Source organism: Capricornis sumatraensis, chromosome 13 (assembly GCF_032405125.1).
Source record: "Capricornis sumatraensis isolate serow.1 chromosome 13, serow.2, whole genome shotgun sequence".
In the NCBI taxonomy this organism is placed as follows: domain Eukaryota; kingdom Metazoa; phylum Chordata; class Mammalia; order Artiodactyla; family Bovidae; genus Capricornis; species Capricornis sumatraensis.
In genome coordinates, this window is record NC_091081.1 from 62776115 (window position 1) to 62800750 (window position 24636).

Below are 24636 nucleotides of genomic sequence, written 5' to 3' on the forward strand. Positions count from 1 at the left end.
CTAGTGTGCATAACTCCTGGGCACAGAGTATAATTAAAAAAATAATAAATATTAAGAAGCTTATTATTCATGAATAAGAAACTTCAGAGACATAGAAAAAGTTATGTCAAGACAATGACCTAGTAATAAGTGAAGTAATTTATTGATTCAGTTATTGAGTGCTTAAGTAAGCATGTGTGGATTGCTTATTTAATGCATTTACAAGGTTTATGTTAAATAAGGACCCTAGTTTAAACACGTTTGATCAGGGTGAAAAGGCATTAAAAAATTAGCACATGCCTCTTCCATCATTAGTTTTTTGTTTGTTTGTTTTTGTTTTGTTTTGTTTTGTTTGGGGTCACACCACATGGCATCGGGATCTTAGTTTCCTGACCAGGGATCAAACTTGTGTCGAAAATGTGAACTCTTAACCATAAGACTGCCAGGGAAGTCCCAGGATTGTCAGACCTTTAAAAGCCTTTATTGAAGAGAAAGACTTCTCTTTACCTGATGTTTAAATTATTCCTTGTGTTGATCTTTTGGTACTCACAATAAGATGAGTTCCTTCCTTGTCTCAAAACCAAGACCTTTTCTTTCTTTCTCTCTTTCTTTTTCTGTGTGTGAGGATGAAATTTGTCTTTCTCCTTGCTGTCCTCTTCCTATTTTAGTACTTCAGGTATCCCATTGCCTTATTGTAGTTCAGAGCCGCTAGAGAGGTTTCATAGGTGGAGGATAGAAATGACAAAGAAGAAGAGCTGACACTGGATCAGACTGACAGTCAAAGGCAAGAGAAGAGTCTACTTCAAAGCCATTTAGTGTCAAGATAACGAGAACTCTGAGGCCAATGATGAGTCCCTAATGTACCGTGAAAATTTTGCAGTGAATTATTGTTATATATTATATACAAAAAGGGATTTTTTTTACAAATCAAAAGAAAATTATACTTAGGAATTTCTACACACTATAGATTTTATTCTGAATTGTGTGTCTTTTAGAAAGCATTAATTGGTCACTAATACATCTTTATACACAGATGCTCAAATAAAATTTTCTATTGGCTGGAACAAACTGCCCAACTCTATGTTTGATGATTAATTGCTAAATTAATGAATAATTTAGCTGTTTGAGTCCATAAGGACATAATCAAGGTACAATGCCTGCTCGGTAGAAGTGTCCCCCAATTGTATCTTAGTCCTCATCAGCCCTGTTACTCCTATAATTAATACCAATAGAGAGACATCATCAGAAACCTCCAACAACTCTTTAGAACTGAGGTTGAGGAGCAAATGCTGACCACTGGGAGTCACTAAACCACCTTGATCGTTGCCTTCATCCTGAGCTACCACCTGGTCTAGCTAGCCTTCCTTCTCTATCATGACTAAGAAACTCTATATATATTTTAAAAATCAATTAAGAGACCTATTTTTAGTGACCTCACCTTTTCTTGGCACTGGCTTGACTTTTCCTCTTTTCAAGCCGCAGCATCTAGGAAGTCTTACTGTACTCTCGCAGCCTTACTGTACTCTCGCAGCCTTACTGTACTCTCGCAGTCTTACTGGACTCTCCCAGTCTTACTGTACTCTCCGAGTCTTACTGTACTCTCCGAATCTTACTGTACTCTCCCAGTCTTACTGTACTCTCCCAGTCTTACTGTACTCTCGCAGCCTTACTGTACTCTCCCAGTCTTACTGGACTCTCCCAGTCTTACTGTACTCTCACAGTCTTACAGTACTCTCCCAGCCTTACTCTCCTCTCCCAGTCTTACTGGACTCTCCCAGTCTGCATTTGCAGCTGCAGCTTCAGTAGTCTCCTCAGCTGGTGCTTGCGATTCCTTACAACCTTCCTTTTCATTCTACATCCTAAAGAGTTGTTTACGTGTCAGCATCCTTCCCTAACCTGGAATCGAGAACAAGCCAAAAATTCAAGAGACGATGGAGGAAACTCAGACTCTGGTTATCATCTCAACACTTTTACTTAATTTAAAAAGCGAGAGCCAGTCAAGTGGTATCAATGTCCCCATTCTTCTTGCAGGTGAAATTCCTTGGCTTTTTTTTCCTTCCCTACCCCACCACGGCACTCAGCCACTTCACAATGAGGGATACCAAGCTGTCCTGACACTGGCGTGGCTGATTCCCACCCATTAGTGATATGGGTTTGTACAAGGGTCAATGGGAATTTTTTTTTTTTTTGAAGGATCAGTTTTCAATAACTAGATAGATTTTTCAGATTTAGATGTAATTCAGTTCAGTTCAGTTCAGTCACTCAGTCATGTCCGACTCTTTGCGACCCCATGAACTGTAGCACGCTAGGCCTCCTGTCTATCACCAACTCCTGAAGTCCATCCAAACCCATGTTCATTGAGTCGGTGATGCCATCCAACCATGTAATTCAAGTGTCAGCTAATTTGTAGAGAAACCTGTCTGTTTGTAATCCCATGTAAAGTTTTCATGGGCAGTTTTATAACATTAAATATTTGGAGAGCTTAATGTTCACACAAAAAATGTAGATTTCTATGATTTAAAATTTTGAAATATGTTAAAATTAAAATAATTTTATCTTCTGCATACTTATTTCTTGAGAATGTGGAAATAAGGCATGGAAATCTCTATATGTTCAATGTCTTTCTCTTGGAAATTTAACGTAGAACCCTGTAACAAGCCACATGCATATGTACTTAATCACTCAGTTATGTCTGACTCTTTGTGACCCCATGGACTATATATGTAGCCTGCCAGGCTCCTCTGTCCATGGACTTCTCCAGGCAAGAATACTGGAGTGGGTCACCATTCCCTATTCCAGGGGATCTTCCTGACCAGGAATCAAACTTGTCTCTTAAAGTATCCAAGGTGGATACTTTACCACTGAGCCAACACACAGATAACACACAGATCTATAACAACACACAGATCACTCAGTTTCTCAATTCTGGTTCCATTTCAGCCTTGATGACTTACCCAAATTTAGGCAATTTCTGTTTTATTTAAACTCTTGTTTATTCACCATTGTGGCTTCTTCTTGCCTTTGGAAAAACTCAGAAGTAAAAGAAGATGTACTCTTGAGAAGTAGCAATTTAAATGAAAAAAGGGAAAACAATTATCTTTCCAAATTCTGTTTGCAATCAGTGTTTATAATCTTCTGTCCCTCAACACCTATTACTAAATCTAAATATTACAAAACCTGGCTTGCTTAGGTTTGATGTTCTCTTATTTCCTTTGACCTCATAAAACAACTGGAATAAGAGATTTATTCAATTATTCATTGTGAACATAAATAACTTGAGGGGGGAAAACCTTCCATTAAGAGAAAACCCATCAAATAAATACTTATTGTTTAATGTCGTTGAAAACTATGACCTAGGTTTTAGCATGGCAGGTGACTATAATATATTTTCTACTTCTGACCTCATCTTCCATCATGCCCTCACAATGCTTAAGTCCATCACACTAGTCTTCTTTCTGTCCCTTAAACATGCTATGCTTATTGCTAACTCAGGGCCTTTGCATCGACTCTTGCTTCTGTTTGGAATACTTTTCCCTAAGATTGTCAAATGAGTGCCTTTTCCTCATCGTTCTCATTAGATTTATACCCTTGGTTCCCAGCATTTCCTGTACTGAGGTGACTTTATATATGTGCTCATTCATAAGCTGTATTGACTGTTTCCTGCCTTTAGAATGTTATCTGGAGACAGAGCCTTGGTCTGTCTATCCCCTACTACTCTATCCCCACACTACTCTATCCCAGGTGCTTGAAAAAAAACATCTGGCAAGAAATAGGTATGTGATTGATACCGGTTAATACATGAATAAAGGAATCAATAAATATGACCCTGGGCTGGTTGCTTCATCTTCCTTGTTTTCCTCACTAGTAGAAAAGGATCAATAGCATCTATACATGATGAAGGGCTTCCTTGGTAGCTCAGTTGGTAATCTGCCTGCAATGCAGGAAACCTTGATTTTATTCCTGGGTTGGGAAGTTCCCCTGGAGAAGGGATAAGCTACCCAGTCCAGTATTCTTGGGCTTCCCTGGTGGCTCAGACAGTAAAAAAAAAACCACCTTGAATGTGGGAGACCTGGGTTCAATCCCTGGTCAGGAAGATCCCCTTGAGGAGGGCATGGCAACCCACTCCAGATTCTCCCCTGGAGAATCCTTGTGGACAGAAGAGCCTGACAGGCTACTGTCCATGGAGTTGCAACGAGTTGAATACAACTTAGAGGCTAAGCACAGTACATCACAGCATATGATGATATTGTAAAAATTAAATAAGTAAATCAGTCCGAAATCTGAAAATGACTAGGAAATTTGAAATCTAGTACAGTGCCTAGAATGCAGCAGCTGTTTGATAAATGTTAGTTCCCTTCCCACTTCCTTTCTCAATTTCTCAGTTGGGCCCCATAGCTTTGCATCAAATAGAAGTGTTATTCCTTCCCTCCAACCCAAAGTTACTCTTGTAGTAAACATAAACCTCATTCCACAAGTTTAGATATGCAGGGATATAGGATATTTTTGATATGTACTCCTTGGAAGGAAAGTTTTGGCCAACCTAGACAGCATATTAAAAAGCAGAGATATTACTTTGTCAACAAAGGTCCATCTAGTCAAGGCTATGATTTTTCCAGTGGTCATGTATGGATCTGAGAGTTGGACTATAAAGAAAGCTGATTGCCAAACAATTGATGCTTTTGAACTGTGGTGTTGGAGAAGACTCTTGAGAGTCCCTTGGACTGCAAGGAGATCCAACCAGTCCATCCTAAAGGAGATCAGTCCTGGGTATTCATTGGAAGGACTGATGTTGAGGCTGAAACTCCAATAGTTTGGCCACCTGATGTGAAGAGCTGACTCACTGGAAAAGACCCTGATGCTGGGAAAGATTGAAGGCAGGAGGAGAAGGGGACAACAGAGGATGAGATTGTTGGATGGCATCACCAACCATCAATGGACTCAATGAACACGGGTTTGGGTGGATTCTGGGAGTTGGTGATGGATAGGGAGGCCTGGCATGCTGCGGTTCATGGGGTAGCAAAGAGTCGGACATGACTGAGCAACTGAACTGAACTTAAATTCAATTTAAAAATTCAGCTCATTTTTTTTTTCTGAGCCTATATTTGTGCTGCTTGCTTAGATTTATCTCAACCAATACAGGGTTTTATTTCATTCATTTATTTATTGATGACTGCTAAACAGTCCATCTTTTTCCTGTTTATTTGTAGTTTCCTTATATTCACAGGTCTCTGAGCTCTTGTTTCAGTTCTGTTGATCTATTAGTCTGTTCTTCAGCCAATACCATGTATCTTAGCATAGTCATCCTGTGTGTGCTTCTCAACCTACACTGAATCCTCATATCTATGATTTACGCTGTCAATGTGTATCCTCACACCAAAATCAAATAAAATTATAGAATGTTAAAATTTTTAAATGCCAGATTATTGCAATCTCTTTTGCCAGGCCCACCTTGAAGGGACCAGTGAGGAAAATTCGTTATTGCCTTGAAGGTCAAGGCAAGAAGAAAATGGAGGAAATTTTAACTCTAGGACCAGGATAGCCTCAAAAGTTAAGCTCAGAGAAGCCCTTCACAAAGGCCCTAGGGGAAATGTAGAGAATTTTCCACAGCTGACTTCTGTAGATCAGGGAATGGGCTCATTGTGGGTAAGCTAAGGAATGAATGTGGCCATGTTATAGACAGCCCAAGATTCTCTGACTTAAAACAAATCAAGCACTCAAAGTCTTTTGCCCTTTTCCAGCATGCATGAGCCTCCACCTCTTTCTAGAAGAAGGACTTTCTTGGGCTTACTTGAATCAGAGAGTGGCCATGGTTTGTGCCCTGGAAAGGATTCTTACATATGGAATCCTGGTGCCAAGAGTACACGGGTGGGCATTTGTCTTCTATTTTTCTCCCACTAGATCAGCCCAGGATGCGAATTATAATAGATGGAAGACCAAATACATTGGTTTACAGTCAATTCAGATGCAATCTGTTAGTATAAATAATGGCAAAATGTGATGGGAAAGCCATCTGTCACTTTAAGGCAAAAATACAGTTACTTTTAAGAAAAGAGACTCAGGAAGAATAAATTCATCCCAAGGCTCTAAAGCCTGAAAAGCATTTGAGCCAGTTCTGCTGAGGTTTTTGCACCCAGAGGATAAATCACATTGTCGTGATTCCAGGTCTTTGTTTTGTTTGGTTTTTCTATTAAAGGATCATTCTGTGTAGAGCATGTACCCTTGTGATTCTTCTGGTTTCACCAGGATATTTGAGCAAGTATCATTTTTAGTGAGGCAGCATATGGTCAGGTACTTTGTTTGCTATTGTGTGCCTATGCATATGACTGTTTACTGTGCGTAACACACACACACACACACACACACACACACACACACACACGTCTTTTCGGTTCTGAATCCAAACCTTCTCTGTAAATTAAGAGGGTCTAGAGAGTTGGAAACATAACAGCAGCAAAAGGCTGGAGCTTGCAGCAACTGTTTCAAGCTGCATATGACATAAAACTGGATTAGAATGTCATTCCCTAACTGACAGATCATTTAGCGTCTTGGAAGAGACTGTTTTCACACTGCGGAAGCTCTCACAGGGGAATTCCGTGTGGGCTCCTTATTGTCAGAGCTATTTTTCACCCAATTTGTTTCCAAATGATGTCTAACCTGAGGTCTTCCCACTGAGAGAGGTTTAAGCCATGATTAATGAGGAGTGTTTGGCCAGGCCCACCTGGGAAATGGCCCATCTGCAAACTCAGGTAAGAAGGGGAGGCCTACCAGGCATCAGCCTGTGAATGGCAGGCAGTTTCCAGGGCTTGGGGCTGCCTCGCAGCAGTGGCAAGGTGTTGGGTCTTAGCCACAGAATGTTTCAGGACGTGCTGGAGAGAAGTGTCACTCTTGGTAATTTTTTCCTGGGATATTCAGGGCGGGGGCGCTCTCAGTCATGGTATTAAAAGAAGCATTTCCTGTTCCTCAAGTCCCTTTATTCTCCTCCGAGCTTTCACACATATGCATGGTCATCAGATCAGCATGGACACAGAGATAGGGCTTTGTCTCAAACAAAAGGATTACCGAGCAAGCAGGAGTCAGATTTGTAGCAGTCTGGCCTGTTTGGACTTGGTCCACAAACCTATATGATCATTTACAATTTCACATTCCTAAAATAAACTGCTTTTGGTTATCTTCAAATGTAGCTGGTATTTATTTTCCAATGAATCTTTTTCTTTGTGAAATAATTACTGAAATGTATTTATTTTTTGCCAGCTCAGTGGGTAGTATCCGTTCTCTAAAAACTTGAATAATTTTGAATCTTTGGAAAGGGAGTTTCTTTCAGTAAAGGAGTAGGATAATAAAAACATGCAGAATCTAAAGTCACATCGGTTCTGAGGCAAAATTATATAACTGGATAAGGAATTGAAAATTTAAAAAAAAACAGCCAGCTGATCAAATGAATAAGCGGGTGGAACATAGTCCTTCTTCATAACCAAGCTCAATCCTTTTCTCATTGAATATACACATTCTAGGCTCTCTCTAGACTGCCATTAAATATGACATCCCACAATTCTGTCTGTTAGGACTAAAACCTAACAGATCCAACTGTCTCCAAATTAAACAGATTGTTTGTTAGGAACTTTTATGACCCATAAAGAATGAGAGTTTATCCTGGCAAAACATTCCTTCTTATAAACAACCCGCATCCACCAACTCTCCCCGTTACATCCATCTCTTTCTCACTTGGCATTTGGCTTCATCTCAAGCTTCTTTGATGGCATTTTGTACCCAACTGTTGTACAAAAGATGCTTTCCATTGAGTTGGTTCTACAGTCAAACACCAAAACAATCCTCCACTTTCCTTAACTACTTCTCTTGCCAGCAACATGTTTACCATGATTTAGATGTCTATTATACGCATGAATGACTTGTCTACTTAATTTCATCACAAAAATGAACCCTCATAAGTGGCACAGATGCTGGTATGATGGTAATCAAATTAGTTTTTGGACAGGTTTATGGCCACTTGCTGTCAGTTAAGCTCTCTTTGGCTATCTTCACTCTTAATACAGTTTTGATGGTGATTAATGGCTCCATTAATACACAGTTTGTGTTATGATAGACCTAACATTATGGTCTCATTTGCTGACCACAGATGACAATACATTTGCTAAGATTCAGGTCCACAGCATACTAGTAATATATCGAGTATCTGAATCTTACTTCCTTGGGTTTAGTGTATACACTAAGTGCATATGTATTTAGACCTGATCACTCTAGATATCACCCTATTTGTGCTAAAAATCTTTCTTTTTAAGTTAATACTCTATGATCTTTCTCTTTCCTTTTCTTTTTCACAAGGTTGTTGTCCTCCTAAGTTATTCTAACTCCATGTTCCATCCGTATTCTTTTCACTCCTACTGTTACTTGCTTCAACTTCTAAATTCTCAAAATTTTGTGGTATATAGACTTTTAAGTATTTTTGCTTAATTTTTTAATGGCTCTAATAGTTTTCCAAAAATCTCTAATTATATCTTTTCAGAATCATTGTCTTTAACTTTTTTCTTCCAGACAGCACGCATCATTCTATTCACAGCTTTTCCATCCTATTTCTTCTGCTTTTTGATGAGTACACTTTAAACTGACATCTCTTGTGAGCAGCACAAGTTTATTTGCATTGTTCAACTGTGCTGCTAAAAGGATAGGAACAAAATGGGAGCCCTGTAGGCTAAACTACAGCAAACACATTTGGATTGTTTACACAGCTTTTTTATGTTTAAACAAACATGGTTTTTTATAATGAAATTGAGTTTCCTCCTGCCCATATTTGATTTTTATGTTCATCTGTGCACTTGCCTAAACTCCACCCACTTGCTGCTATGCAAATACAGATTATGCAAATTTTTGTTTTGAAATCAGTGAGCTGAGCAGATGCCCATTTCAGCACAAATAGTCTTCAGAAAAAAACAAATTGAACAGACAAGTATCATTGTAAAAATATCTAAATGGACCTAAAGATTGATGTTTCTTTTCACACAGACAAAAATGTTTAAGGGTGTTTTACTTTTATGAGGAAAATCTAAGGTCATTTGATAATAAGGCTAAATGCTAAAATTCAATTCCTCACTTACTAGCAAGACTCTAGACTAGACCCCATCTACTGTGGTGGATCTTTGAGCCTATTAATTTATTGGAATCCCCCTTCACTTAAGTAATATGATCCCAGATGTCTAGTAAATTGCCTTTAACACTGGCATCTCTGCTGGTGTTTTTTTTTTTGTTTTTAGATTTTATTGTTGTTGTTACCACATAAAATTTAGCAATATAAAAGTGGTTTTAATGTATTTATTGATCTATTTATTTTTTAATTTCTAAACTTCTTTATTAAAGTCTGATTGACATAAAAAAAAACCTGTATGTGTTATATGTATCCAATTTGATGAATTGGAGGGATCAAGACCATCCCCAAGAAAAAGAAATGCAAAAAAGAAAAATGGCTCTCTGGGGAGGCTTTACAAATAGCTGTGAAAAGAAGAGAAGCCAAAAGCAAAGGAGAAAAGGAAAGATGTACCCATTTGAGCGCAGAGTTCCAAAGAATAGCAAGGAGAGATAAGAAAGCCTTCAGCAAATCAGTGCAAAGAAATAGAGGAAAACAATAGAATGGGAAAGACTAGAGATCTCTTCAAGAAAATTAGAGATACCAAAGGAAAATTTCATGAAAAAATGGGCTCGATAAAGGACAGAAATGGTATGGACCTAATAGAAGCAGAAGATATTAAGAAGAGGTGGCAAGAATGCACAGAAGAACTATACAAAAAAGATCTTCATGACCCGGATAATCACGATGGTATGATCACTCACCTAGAGCCAGACATCTTGGAATGTGAAGTCAAGTGGGCCTTAGGAAGTATCACTACAAACAAATCTAGTGGAGGTGATGGAATTCCAGTTGAGCTATTTAAAATCTAAAAGATGATGCTGTGAAAGTGCTGCACTCAATATGCCAGGAAATTTGGAAAACTCAGCAGTGACCACAGGACTGGAAAAGGTTAATTTTCACTCCAATCCCAAAGAAAGGCAATGCCAAAGAATGCTCAAACTACCGCACAATTGTACTCATCTCACATGCTAGTAAAGTGATGCTTAAAATTCTCCAAGCCAGGCTTCAGCAATACGTGAGCAATGAAACTCCATATGTTCAAGCTGATTTTAGAAAAGGCAGAGGAACCAGAGATCAAATTGCCAACATCCTCTGGATCATGGAAAAAGCAACAGAATTCCAGAAAACCATCTATTTCTGCTTTATTGACTATGCCAAGCCTTTGACTGTGTGGATCACAATAAACTGTGGAAAATTCTGAAAGAGATGGGAATACAAGACCACCTGACCTGCCTCTTGAGAAACCTGTATGCAGGTGAGGAAGCAACAGTTAGAACTGGACATGGAACAACAGACTGGTTCCAAATAGGAAAAGGAGTATGTCAAGGCTGTATATTGTCACCCTGCTTATTTAACTTCTAGGCAGAGTACATCATGAGAAATGCTGGGCTGGAAGAAGCACAAGCTGGAATCAAGATTGCCGGGAGAAATATGGATAACCTCAGATATGCAGATGACACCACCCTTATGGCAGAAAGTAAAGAAAAACTAAAGAGCCTCTTGATGAAAATGAAAGTGGAGAGTGAAAAAGTTGACTTAAAACTCAACATTCAGAAAACTAAGATCATGGCATCGAGTCCCATCACTTCATGGCAAATAGATGGGGTAACAGTGGAAACAGTGGCTGACTTTATTTTTCTGGGCTCCAAAATCACTGCAGATGGTGTTGCTGCCATGAAATTAAAAGATGCTTGCTCCTTGGAAGGAAGTTATGACCAACCTAGACAGCATATTAAAAAGCAGAGACATTACTTTTTCACTTTTACATTACAAAGGTCCGTCTAGTCAAGGCTATGGTTTTTCCAGTGGTCATGTATGGATGTGAGAGTTGGACTATAAAGAAAGCTGAGTGCCAAAGAATTGATGCTTTTGAACTGTGGTGTTGGAGAAGACTCTTGAGAGTCCCTTGGACTGCAAGGAGATCCAACCAGTCCATCCTAAAAGAGATCAGTCCTGGGTGTTCATTGGAAGGACTGATGTTGAGGCTGAAACTCCAATAGTTTGGCCACCTGATGCGAAGAGCTGACTCATTGGAAAAGACCCTGATGCTGGGAAAGATTGAGGGCAGGAGGAGAAGGGGACAACAGAGGATGAGATGGTTGGATGGCATCATTGACTCAATGGACATGGGTTTGGGTGGACTCCGGGAGTTGGTGATGGACAGGGAGGCCTGGCGTGCTGTGGCTTATGGGGTTGCAAAGAGTCAGACACAACTGAGTTACTGAACTGAACTGATAGATCTATGACTGTGTAGATCAGAACAAACTGTGGAAAATTCTTCAAGAGGTGGGAATACCAGACCACCTTACCTACCTCGTGAGAAACCTGTATGCAGGCCAAGAAGCAACCGTTAGAACCAGACATGGAACAATGGACTGGTTCCAAATTGGGAAAGCAGTACGTCAAGGTTGTATATTGTCACCCCGCTTATTTAACTTAAATGCATAGTACATCATGAGAAACCCTAAGCTGGAAGAATCACAAGCTGGAATCAAGATTGCCAGGAGAAATATGAATAAGCTCAGATACGCAGATGACACCACCCTTATGGCAGAAAGCAAAGAGGAACTAAAGAGCCTCTTGATGAAAGTGAAAGCAGAGAGTGAAAAAGTTGGCTTAAAACACAACATTCAGAAAACTAAGATCATGGCATCTGGTCCCATCACTTCATGGCAAGTAGATGGGGAAACAATGGAAACAGTGAGAGACTCAAAATCACTGCAGATGGTTACTGCGGCCATGAAATTAAAAGATGCTTGCTCCTTGGGAGAAAAGCTATGACTAACATGGAGAGCATGTTAAAAAGCAGAGATGTTACTTTGCCAACAAAGGTCTATCTAGTCAAAGCTATAATTTTTCCAGTAGTCATGTATGGATGTGAGAGTTGGACCACAAAGAAAGCTGAGTGCCGAAAAATTGGTGCTTTTGAACTGTGGTGTTGGAGAAGACTCTTGAGAGTCCCTTGGACTGCAAGATCAAACCAGTCAATCCTAAAGGAAATCAGTCCTGAATATTCATTGGAAGGACCGATGCTGAAGCTGAAACTCAATACTTTGGCCACCTGATGTGAAGAACTGACTCACTGAGAAAGCCCTTGATGCTGGGAGGGATTGTAGGCAGGAGGAGAAGGGGATGACAGAGGATGAGACGGTTGGATGGCCTCATTGACTCAGTGAGCATGAATTTGAGCAATCTCTGAGAGTTGGTGATGGAAAAGGAAGTCTGGCATGCTGCAGTCAGTGGGGTCATAAAGAGTCAGGCACTACTGAATGACTGAACTGAAATACAGCTATGAAACTATAATTACAATTTATGCCATACCTTGTCCTCCACCTCCAAGACCTTCCTCCTGCCCTCTTACGTATTATTATCTTTTTGTGTTATTTAATATTATTATTTAAGTGATAAGAATGCCTACCATTAGTTGGTGAGTTTCACAGCCAGATGGCAATGCAGGGTAATCGACCAGAGAAATGCTTCTCTTACAGGTTCACTGTCTTACTAAGAAGCAGGTAACAATGTAAGGGCAGGGATTTTAGCTTATTGTGTCTTATTTATCCTGCAGATCTCTTTATAATGTCTTAATAGGGTCTGTTGATCTTACCTAGAATTTCTGGTTCTCCAAAATTGTAATAAGCCTGTTAAAAGAACTGGACAGCAGTTTTGCTAAATGATGGAGTGGACTGAAATTGATCATGCATTTTCAATTTTTTTTTTTCTTTTAAACTGCACAGAAGGGAGAAGTAAATTAAGCCTAGTGAGAATAAGTTGAAAAGTGAAGTGAAAAATTTCTTTCCAATTTAAAATTCTGTTTAAGGTGCAATATTTACAAAATAAGAGCTCTTATAACCTTGCTTGAAACACTGAAAGTGTTAGTAGGCTGTGAATCAGAGGGTTATGAAGATAATGCAGCCGTTCTTTCTGAATAGAGAGAAATGTCAAAACAGATAATGTATATGTGTTAACTGATCACATTTCATCAAAAGGTACAATTTTGAGGGTTAAGATGATACATCAATTTTATTCCCCATCTCACTTCATATGCACATACCAAGGACATGATGACACATCCTTGTTTCTATTATTTGTGGCTATCTAAAAATAATATATTTGATCTGCAGTCTTATTAGTGTTTATAAATTTGTATTTCATCAAGGCAACAAAAGGGTGCTTGGTCATGTTATCATTTGCCATTTGACAAATTGGTGGCTAAATCTCAACCTACTTAGTCGATTATGCTGTTTCTGCTTTTGATTGCCCTCCTTGGAGAATGATTTGTATGGAAGTAGTGCAATGCAGGAGACCTGGTTTTGATCCCTGGGTCAGGAAGATCCCCTGGAAAGGGACTAGCTACCCATGCCAGTATTTCTGCCTGGAGAATTTCATGGGCAGAAGAGCCTGGAGGGCTACAGTCCATAGGCTTGCAAAGAGTCAGACACGATTGAGCAACTAACAGGTAACATGTAGTTAACAGTTTGAGGTTTAGCTTGGATATGATTTTGAATTCTTCTTGTTAAAATCTGTAGTGGTGTCTGTCAAGTGATCACAAAATGAACTTTCAGTCAATTACTCTTAGGGAAGCTGAGTGAGAGTCAGTAACAAGCAAGAATGAGGAAACCCTGCCAACGCAGATACACTCACGGATTCTAGAAACTACTGAAACAGCTACACTAAGCAATGTTGAGGAACCACCATTGCTGGAGAGCAATTTCATGTCTTGCTTTAGCTAAGATAATAGTAAATAATGGACTAGATCGTTAAAGGCACAATGCACAATATTCTCGTGCTTCTGGCAAGTTACGTCTGTAGGTACTATGTGAATGGATGAAACTGATCTAACAGTGACTTGAAAAATAAACCAACCCAGCAAAACGTCTGGTACTTACTGGAAGGATAATCAGCAACCATCTAAAGGCAAGTGTCTAGCCTACAGAAAGACGAAGTGACAAAGGAGTCCTCTGCCCTAAGAGGAACAAAGAGCACCTAGTTACCGTTCAAGCCCACGTGAGAGGCTCTGTGGTGACAGAGCATGTGAGACGCTGCGGATATTGATGAGGGGATTTCTCTCAACAAGAGACAAGACATGGAGAGTGCCTGTGAAAATGAAGCTTCTAAGAAGGGCAGACATTCCCTTTAGCCTTTCATACCTGCAGTGGTTCACCCATACCTGCAGCTACCTAAAGTGCATGTGTCCTTAGTCACTCAGTCGTGTTCGACTCTTTGTGATCCCATGGACTGTAGCCCGCCAGGCTCCTCTGTCCATGGGGATTCTCCAAGCAAGAATACTGAAGTGGGTTGCCATGCCCTTTTCCAGAGATTCTTCCCAACCCAGGGATCGAACCCAGGTCTCCTGCATGGCAGGCAAATTCTTTACTGACTGAGCCACCGGGGAGGCAGCCACCCAATCAGGACATCTAAATCAAGGTAACTGGAGTCAGTCAAATGTTTAACTCATTATACTCCTTAGGACTTGAGTCAGTGTCTCCTCCTTGACTATGGAGTGCTTATGGCCACTCCAGTTTTTGGGCTTTCACTTTATTTTTAACTGAAGTATAATTGGTTTACAATGTTGTGTTAGTTTCTGCTGTCCAACAATGTGAATTGGCTGCATGCATACATATAACCCCTCCTTGTGAGTCTCCCTCCCACCCCCCCACCCCCATCCTACCCCTCCGAGTCATCACAGAGCACTGAACTGAGCTCCGTGTGCTATACAGCAGCTTCCCACTAGCTATCTGTTTTACAAATGGTAGTGTGTATTTGGCAATGCTATTCTCCCAGCTCGTCCCACCCTCTCCTTCCTCCTATGTCCACTAATCCTTCCTCTACATCTGCCACTCCATTTTAAAGACACAAAGATCACTATCTTCCCTAGAAGAACAGAGGACTAGAATGGCTTCCATTTCTGTACTCTGGGTGGCAACTCAACCCAGCTGATAGTTACTCCTCAATCCCAAGACAGGGAACATGCTGCTGGGAAGGATATAGAATAAGAAACAGCAAGAATCTTTTAATGAAATCATTCGTTGAGTCTAATTTAGAGAGTGCTTAGAAACTAGGGTATTTATGCCAAATGGTACCCTGTGTAGGTTGACAGCAGCAGACTGCTTTAGAGTTGGCAAATCCTATGGCTTACTCCTTAGTCCTTGCCCTTTTGTCTGTATCATCTCACCATCTTCCAAGCAGTCCTAGTCTTCTTTCCCAGCAGAGCCCTCCACATTCCTCCAGCAAATCCATCTCTCCATTCAAAACTAAGTCAAAATGCCATTTATTCTGTAAGGCCATCTTTGACCTCGCTCACCTGACCTCTCGTTTTTCAGAACTCCAGTAGCAGGTTGTTTTTTTCTGTGCCTCATTTGGCATTTTTCATACATTCTTTGACCATTTTTATGATTTCTAGAATTGTATAAGTTTTATACTTACTCCCCCCAATGATATGGTGAATAATTTGATGTCATGACTAAATCTTCATTGGTACCTTTCTCCCCTGAGCAATGATTACCTCCCCCACAGAACTCTCACCCCGGCAAAGTCCAAACAACATGTTGATTGGCGTAGACTGTGGCCACATGTGTATAGTTCAACTTCCAAAGCATTTAATGACATTGGTAGGTTGGTCTTTGGCAGCTTTTAAGGAAATGTGGCCACCCAGAGAGACTGACTCAGATACTAAACCTGTTCCTCTTTGATGTGCCAACTGTGTCAGAATTTATATTCTATTTAATTCATTCTCTGTCACCAAAAAAATTACTTCTGGGCTATGGATTAGGTTCAGCTTTATTAAATCTATCATACGAAGCCAGGCTCTAGGATGTAATAAGGGATCTAGAAGCTAGTATCGAACTCCTTCAGGACAGAATTCCAATGTGACCCTCTAAGAATACCATTCAAGTACCTGAAACAGACTGATTCCTAGACTCTCTGAAGATACAGTCAATATATCATATTAGAGATTATAGGTAAGTTTCAGACTCATCACACTTATAAGCTGATGAGTAACCTAAGGGAATGAGTCTGCAATCAGAGAAGACTTATAAAAGTTTTCACCTTGGAATATGAAACTAAACCCTGTTACTTTGGCAGTATCCTATCAAACAATCACAAAATCAAACAAGAAGTAAGAGACAAAGTTCATAGACAGGTCATTCTGTTTGGCCAAGTGTCTTAGCAAACTAAACCAATGACATATCAGACAAAGGCAGTGGCTTCCTTTTGCAGACCAGGTCTTGGACCTACTAATACGTTATGCATGACTGAATTTTGCAATATAAAGGTCTTAAATACACATATGGAGAAGGCAATGGCGCTCCACTCCAGTACTCTTGCCTGGAAAATCCCATGGGCAGAGGAGCCTGGTAGGCTGCAGTCCATGGGGTCGCTAAGAGTTGGACATGAATGAGTAACTTCACTTTCACTTTTCACTTTCATGCATAGCCTACAAACACTCTGATGGCTGCTGCTGCTCTCTGCTCACCTGGATGTGTCTAAGAAACATCAGAGAACACAAATCAGTATTTTATGGAGCACTTGGGTGAGAAGAGGGCAGATAAGGAGGATCTCTTGGCTGTTTCACCATCCTTACCACATCATCGCATCGTATGCATGCTCAGTCATGTCTGACTCTCTGCAGCCCCATGGCCTGTAGCCTGCCAGGCTCCCCTTTCCATGGGATTTTGCAGACAAGAATACTGGAGTCGGTTGCCATTTCTTACTCCAGGGGATCTTCCTGACCCAGATATTGAACCCGTGCCTCTTGCATCTCCTGCACTGCCAGGCTTGATTCTTTACCACTAGCACTAGCTGGGAAGCTGACATTTATAAGATTTTGAAAAGTACAAAAGATCTAAGTTTCCCTTATAGGCAAGCTGGCTCCAACTGGATTTGAGTGTGAAGATACTGCTAACTCCGAGGTTGAAGAACAGAATCAAGGGACACTGGAGAGGGATTTAACTGGGTGTCCAGTGGCTAAGACTCTGCGCTCCCAGTGCAAGGGGTCTAGATTCAATCCCTGGTCAGAGAACTAGATCCTGTATGCCGCAAGGAAGATTGAAGATCCCACGTGTTGCAACTAAGACCCAGTGCAGCCAATAAAGAAACATTTTTGGAAAAAAAAATAAAGGATGTTTTGGGCTTAATCACTCAGTTGTGTCTGACTCTTTGTGACCCCATGGACTGTAGCCTGCCTGGCTCCTCTGCCAATGGGGATTCTCCAGGCAAGAATCCTGGCATGGGTTGCCATGCCCTTCCAGGAACCGAACCCAGATCTCTCACATTGTGGGCTGATTCTTTAACATCTGACCAACCAGGGAAGCCCAAGAATACTGGAGTGGGTAACCTATTTCTTCTCCACGGGATCTTCCTGACCCAGGAATCGAACCAGGGTCTTCTGCACTGCAGGCGGATCCTTTACCAGCTGAGCTACCAGGGAAGCCCAAGAGGGATGTTGGAGAGACCAAATTAAAAAATGAAGTCAAAGGTCAAAGACTCAACAATCAAGGCAAAGCAGTTTCTTAAAGAGTCATGCACAGAAAGATTAGAAATGAGGCCATAAAATAACAACCAGAGATATCAAGGAAAGCCAGCAGGCACTAATGAGTGAGTAGCAGGGAACCTGGACAATTCCTCGAATCTCTAGAATGTAGACTCAGAGCACTTCGTATGGGAATCCAGTGACTCACTCATGGGTGAGAAGGGAATTTTTAAAGGTGCCAACTCAATGAGAGCAAACATATTGATTTTGCTTTCTGACGTATTTCCAATTCTCTGCTCCATATACTTTCTTTTTATTCTTCACAAAACTGAAGTTCACAGACTTATATGGAACTCAATTCTTTCTATCACCTTCTTAAGGGTAAATATTCCTATGTCTTCTTCTAGATGTTGTCAAGAAAATTCACTCACAATTTAACTTTGGAAAAAAGCTATTTTCTTCTAATGTATCACTTATAATTACTTTCTTAATAAAAAAAGTGGCTATTCATTTATCCACTTGATGAATGGAGGAGTCATGTGTGTAGTATTTTGTGGGACATTTTGTTAGTCTTCATCCTGTTCTTTTGCATCAGAATTATGGTATATATCACATAAAAAGTTATCCACTAACTTTTATATTGTACAGTAGTTTTCTTTACTATTACTAAAATCTGTATTCTTAATCATACAATTTGAACATGCAGCTCAATTATTATTGCATACATACAAATAATTCTTTGAAAAATTAAAAAAAAAGACTTTGGTCCTTTCAGAACATGAATTACATGAGTTTTCATGATCTAATCCATTATTCATTCTAATTTTTTATAATTGTGTTTTCCTTTTAAATTCCTCTTCTCAGTTTTTCTTCAACTTACAAATAATATTTAATTCTGTTCTCTGTCTACAAGGATTTGCTTCGAAAGCATTATTAATAACATTAATTTGATGTATATATTATATATACAGGATTATATTTAAAAAAAAAACATTTACAAAGTGTTCTTACTATAAATTTGCTTTTATTTAAAGTGTTAAACACTCCACTGACATTATGTTTACTGAGCTTTAGATTAAGGACTTATTTTTATTTTTATCCATTACTCAGAAAAATAGTGATTTTTATTTTAAACACTGCTTGCTTACAGCAATATTGAAGCTACCTAGGTTGCTTCTTGGGTTACTTGTTTTAACTTCAAGAGACCTTAAGTTTTGCAGTATTTTCTAAATTTCTTCCAAATATATCATTAGAACACTTATATCCTCAAGAGCCCATGGGAGTATCTGCTAGTGTTTAAATTTTTGCTCTTGGAGTATTCTAATCATTATCTGATTAATACTTGGGAATTTGAGTTCTTTTCAGGCTAAAAAGTCAGTATGTACAATTTTGAAATTCTGTGAGTATATGCTTGCTCCATAAAAGTTATTCTATCAGTAAGATAAATGATCTTCAGATCCTGGTCTTGATTCAGGAGTGGGAGCTGCTAAAGGTGAATTCCTGAGGCATGTATTATGGAAAGAGGGGCAGCCTCCATTGCTCAGACTCTCCCCACTAAACTAGCTATAGTCCTCTGAAGCCAGGCTGCCAGGAAATAAGGAACATGGCAAGAGAGGAAAAGTCTTCAAGATGTTTGGCACCTTTTTGTTGACCTGCAGAGGAGATCTATTTTCTTTCATCTCTAGCAGCATTTGTTGCATCCTATAATCTCCATATTTGGATAGCAGGTTTTAAGTTTTGATTTTATAAAAGCATTCCCTCCTAACATATTTGTTTACCTTCTACATGTTTTAAGTGTACTTGTCGACTTCACTGTGTAATTATGATGCTAAAATTGAAAAAAAAAAAAAAAAAGCTTGTCTGCATCCTTTGCTAAGTCGCTTCAGTCGTGTCCGACTCTGTGCGACCCCACAGACGGCAACCCACCAGGCTCCGCCGTCCCTGGGATTCTCCAGGCAAGAACACTGGAGTGGGTTGCCTCTACTTGTTTTTTATTTTTAATATAAGAAGTAAAGAAAGCTATGCTTCAAACAGCTAACAAAGTTCATGTTCATTACTATCCTTTATTTTTTTTTCTTGAACCTGTAATTTGACATTATATTAGTCACAAGTAGCAATTGATATTATCCATTCACCAGGTAGTGAATGGCAAGAGAAATCTGTATGTTTAGGCTCGGGTCTGTACTGGCTCCTAGAGTTGTCCCTTTGTCCTAAAGACGATTATCACTGAGGAACCAGATTTTATAGAGTATTTTGATATAATCTACCATGAATGTCCAGATCTGTTTATAACCACGTGAAAAAATTGTAACATTTATCAAAGTCCAGGAAAACCCCTCTCGAGTTGCATTCAATAACAAAAGCTTTAACTTTTGGCATTCCAAAGATTAGATTTTGCCTCTTCCATTGTTGGCCTTAGTGGTTTCATCTGTAATATGTATAGTGATTGTTTGCAGCCTGGCAACAGCTCGAAGGAGTGAGGGGGGCTGGAAGACTATAGCCTCTTGTTAGTTGCAGTCCAAACTTCAAAGGCTTTGAGAACATTGAACAGACAGGTTTCAGCAGCCGATAAAGCAGCCATGCAAACAAAAGGCAGCTTCCCTCTCACCGAGGTGTCTCCAGATCCAGGGTGATTTTCAACCCACTTTTTTCTTTTATTTGTGATCAAACTCCTGGCAATGAGAAAGACCCATTCTGCCCATGGTTGTGTGCCCCCTTGATTCGGCATCAGAGGGAGAGATGGGCATTTATGGCACCATAAATCAAGGGATAAACCATACATGAGCAGCTGGCACATGTGCTAATAACTATAATTATTAATCATGTCAATTTCACACCCTTCAAATTTATGCTATGTGCTTTCTGTAGGAAAGCCATCCCTGGCGCCTTGAGCTGTTTATGGTATGAAAATATGATGTGCTGATGGCCTTTGATAATTGTCTTATGACAGTATTGATCTGCCTACAATTGGGTTTGTGGGGCATCGAAGCCCTGCAAAGTGGTTGTCCTTGTCTCCTGGTATATATCATTGTCACACATCCCCCATTGTTAGTGAGTGGCGTGAATTACTTTCAGCATTTGGCCAAGTCTCTAGCTGCTAGGTCACCATTATTCTATCCTTATGTCACTCTGAGGACATTTACTTTGATGTTTCCTTTGTACCTCTTCGAAGGCAAAAATCCTTTAACTTCAGAATGGTAGCCTGCAGCAGGGTTTTAAAGAGAAAAAAAAAAATACACTACAGGTTTGGGGTGGACAGAGGCCAAAAATTATGGAAAAATGTGTTGCCCTAAAGAAAGGTGATGTTTTCCTTTTCCTTCCTTGGCCCTGTCAATGCTTGTCTGGAGCAGAGGAGGTGTGGCTAACGGGGAACTGGAGACTCCAGTCCTTTGCCAAGTCTGGTGCTCATTAAATAGCCCCCTTTCAGGACACCCCAAAGTCGCTGCCACACATCAAATTATGAATCTCTGCTTATGGCACAGATGGTCAAGTTCAGAAATCAGACTGGCCCTGAGCAGTTACCTGGGTCCAAAGTGGCCAGTTTATTCCAAGTGATTCATTCTTTATGAAACCATAATGTACCTTAAAAATAAGCCTCTCCAAGACCCAGAGCAAAGCAGCACCTTGCCGGCTGATCTGCATATTAATCTGACCTTGCAGCCAATCGTCTCTGAGTGGCCGAGGAAAGTGCAGAGTGCATGGGACTCTGCCCACTTGTTTGGAACTTTGCACAACCCTCATTGGGTAGTGTCAAAATCACTCCTGCTGTCTCTACAGCTGCTCTGTTCCAATGACCCCTGGAAGGTTCTGGGGATTGTTAGAAGAGATTTCTATTAATCAACTACAAACCGACTGTTACAATTTCACACTTTTTTTCCCATCATTTCACACATTTAATGAATTTGGGTGTCTTTTAAATTCAAAACATTTACAATCGGGCCAACCCCCCCTCCCTGCCCCACACAACCCCCTCCCCTCAACCCCCTCCCCCCCAAGAAAACCTCTTTAGCACAATAGGCAGCAGCAAGACAGCAAATGCCCGTTTAAGACAGAGTTCCTGAAACTGGCCGTTTAACTGAGTGACCGCGGGTCTGCCAATGGCTGCCTGGAATTGTCACCAGGCAGCTGCGGCCCCCACGGCACTTAATGAAATTATTAGGGAGAAAACTTAGACCTTGTCTGAAGATTTCATTTGTTCATCATTACCAGAATTCCTTCAGCAAGTTATTCTCTAAGCCAGACTAGAGTTCAAAATTAAATCTTGCTGTCTACTACTTGGCGATTGAGCACGCATGTACTTAAAGTCTCAAAGGAAACAAAAAGCAGTCTGAGACACACCATTTCATCAGGAGAAGGGCTTCAGGCTCTTTTCAAAGAGTGGAGAATCAGCCAAACTCCTTCCCTTTCTTATTCAGACTTTGTCAGTCCTTCGGTCCACAGAAGGAACCCAGCTTGATGGAGCTCTAAGATCTAAAGTCCACGTACAATTCACCAAGACACAGAAACTTCAAAAACAAGGACAACCTTGTTTCTTATCTCTAAGCCCAGAATGACTCATCTCTGCACAATAAATTAGACCTCTTGTGTTGTGTGGGATCTCGAAGCCCTGACTGCCAACCAAGGCTATTGTTTTCTCAGAGGATTTACTCTGATGCTCGTCCACTGCCTCTGCGGAAACAGGGTCTGAATTGTTCTCTAGCGACCCCTGCTGGTCGACCCTGCACACCGGAGAAGGAGTGAGTTAACTGTGTTTAGTCACTACTCTTTGCGACCCCATGGACTGTAGCCTGCCAGGCTCCTCTGTCCACGGAATTCTCTAGGCAAGAACAGGGGAGTGAGTGGGCTGCCATTTGTTTCTCCAGGGCATCTTCCCAACCCAGGGATCAAACCCAGGTCTCCTGTATTGCAGGCGGATTCTTTACTGTCTGAGCCACCAGGGAAGCTCTATGCCAGAGACTAACCCTGAGGTATTAGTTCATCCCCACCAGGAGGGAAATAAAGGATTTCAAGGTGTCAGGAGAACTAAGTGGACGATATGACAGAGTAAAAGGACCTCGTGTTGACTTATTCTAAGAAAAGAAGATACAAATTAGATTAATATTAGCATTTGGTGTTGAAAACATACAAAGAGTTTATCAATCTGTGGAAATCTAAACTGTTTTTCCGTTAAAATTATCAGATTTCATTGTGGATTAAAATTAACAAATACAATATTCCACTTGCTTCTGCTGCTGCTGCTAAGTCGCTTCAGTCGTGTCCGACTCTGTGCGACCTCATAGACGGCAGCCCACCAGGCTCCCCCGTCCCTGGGATTCTCCAGGCAAGAACACTGGAGTGGGTTGCCATTTCCTTCTCCAATGCATGAAAGTGAAAAGTGAAAGTGAAGTCGCTCAGTCATGTCCGACTCTTAGTGACCCCATGGACTGCAGCCTACCAGGCTCCTCCCTCCATGGGATTTTCCAGGCCAGAGTACTGGAGTGGGGTGCCATTGCCTTCTCCAGATTCCACTTAAAAGTTTACAAATTTTATCTTCTTTCATTTTTATATTTTGTGTTTAAAGGTTACCTCCTCTCAGGGCCACATGGTTTCTTTCATCCCCCCCGACCCCTCCACCCCCCGCCATCCCCCACCCCGCACCCCCCATCCCCCACCACCACAACCACTTTTGCGTTTGTGGCCTCTCCCACCAAAACAGTACCAACAGATGACTATATAACTTCAAATATATCAACTTTTTTTCCCTTTTAGGAAATGTAATCGATTTTTGTGGGCTCCTGAAAGTATCGTGGACCCTGTCCTGGTTAACGTTCCCCTGTGGGGCCTGGATGTCCCATGTAGCACAGTAGTAAAGAATCCACCTGCCAATGCAGGAGGCATAAGGGATGGGGTTTTGATGCCTGGGTCAGGAAGATTCCCCTGGAGGAGGAAGTGGCACCTCACTCCAGTATTCTTGCCTGGGAAATCCCATGGACAAAGGAGCCTGGTGGGCTATAGATCTTGGAGTGGCAAAGAGCTGGACACAACCTAGCAACTGGGCATTTTTCATCACCAAGTTGTTTGTGTCAAAAGGCATTATAGTGCTATTGACTTATTAACCTGGTTCTTACTTATATTTTTATAATCATTTGTTCCCACCTCATATCGTCTATTTTTAAGGGAAACATTACTGACTGGTAAGGAAGCCACTGTAGGGGAGGAAAAGGCTTTCCTCAGCTTTCTTAGGGTTTCTGGTTGAGACTGAAAATTCAACTGACAAAGAAAGATTAACAGGAAGAAAGCAAACAAATATATTTGCATTTTGTGTGATATGAGAGCCATCATCAGGAAATGAAGACCCACAGAAACAGACTTGTGTATTTTTATGTGAGGTTTGATGAAGAATGGACAGTTGTGGAGCAATGTGATAGGTTAAGGAGTAAACTGGGGGAAACAGCAAGGCTTGTTTGTGAGGATTTTTGTCTTTTGAGATAAAAATGCTCCTTTATTCTGGGTATAGAGAGGACACTTCTTGCATGAGGATTTATGACCTGCATCAGAGGAGAACGGCAGAGGGAACTCACAAGGACCCCTTGCTTCTCTCACACTCCTTCAGCTTAAAGTATTCAACATGCCAAGGGGCCACATTCTGGGGCATCATGTCCTGAACCTCATCAGTACCCAAAGCAACTAGGTTCACAGGTCCTGGATTTCATCTTAATTTCCTGCAAGCATTTCACTGTACCTAGAGATGTTTAGACAAAGTTGCAAATGAGCATACACACCCACTTAACATTCCTTAATTTGTTCTGAAAAAGACAAAAACCTAGTTTCTCTTCATTTCCATCAGTTAAATTGCCACACACTGAGGTTTTAAGCAATGACCCCAGGAATTTGATTTCTTAGAAAATCTTTCTAAGGGCAAATCAAGACAACAGCATGTTTAGTTATGTGGGCTGCTGATTACAGGCTAAGACAAGCCCGTTGAAGTGAAAGGCTGTCAATTTAACTGCTTTCTGGGAGTCCAGACTAGGTATCATTCAGCAAAAAGCTGTCAAAGAGGATGGGAAGG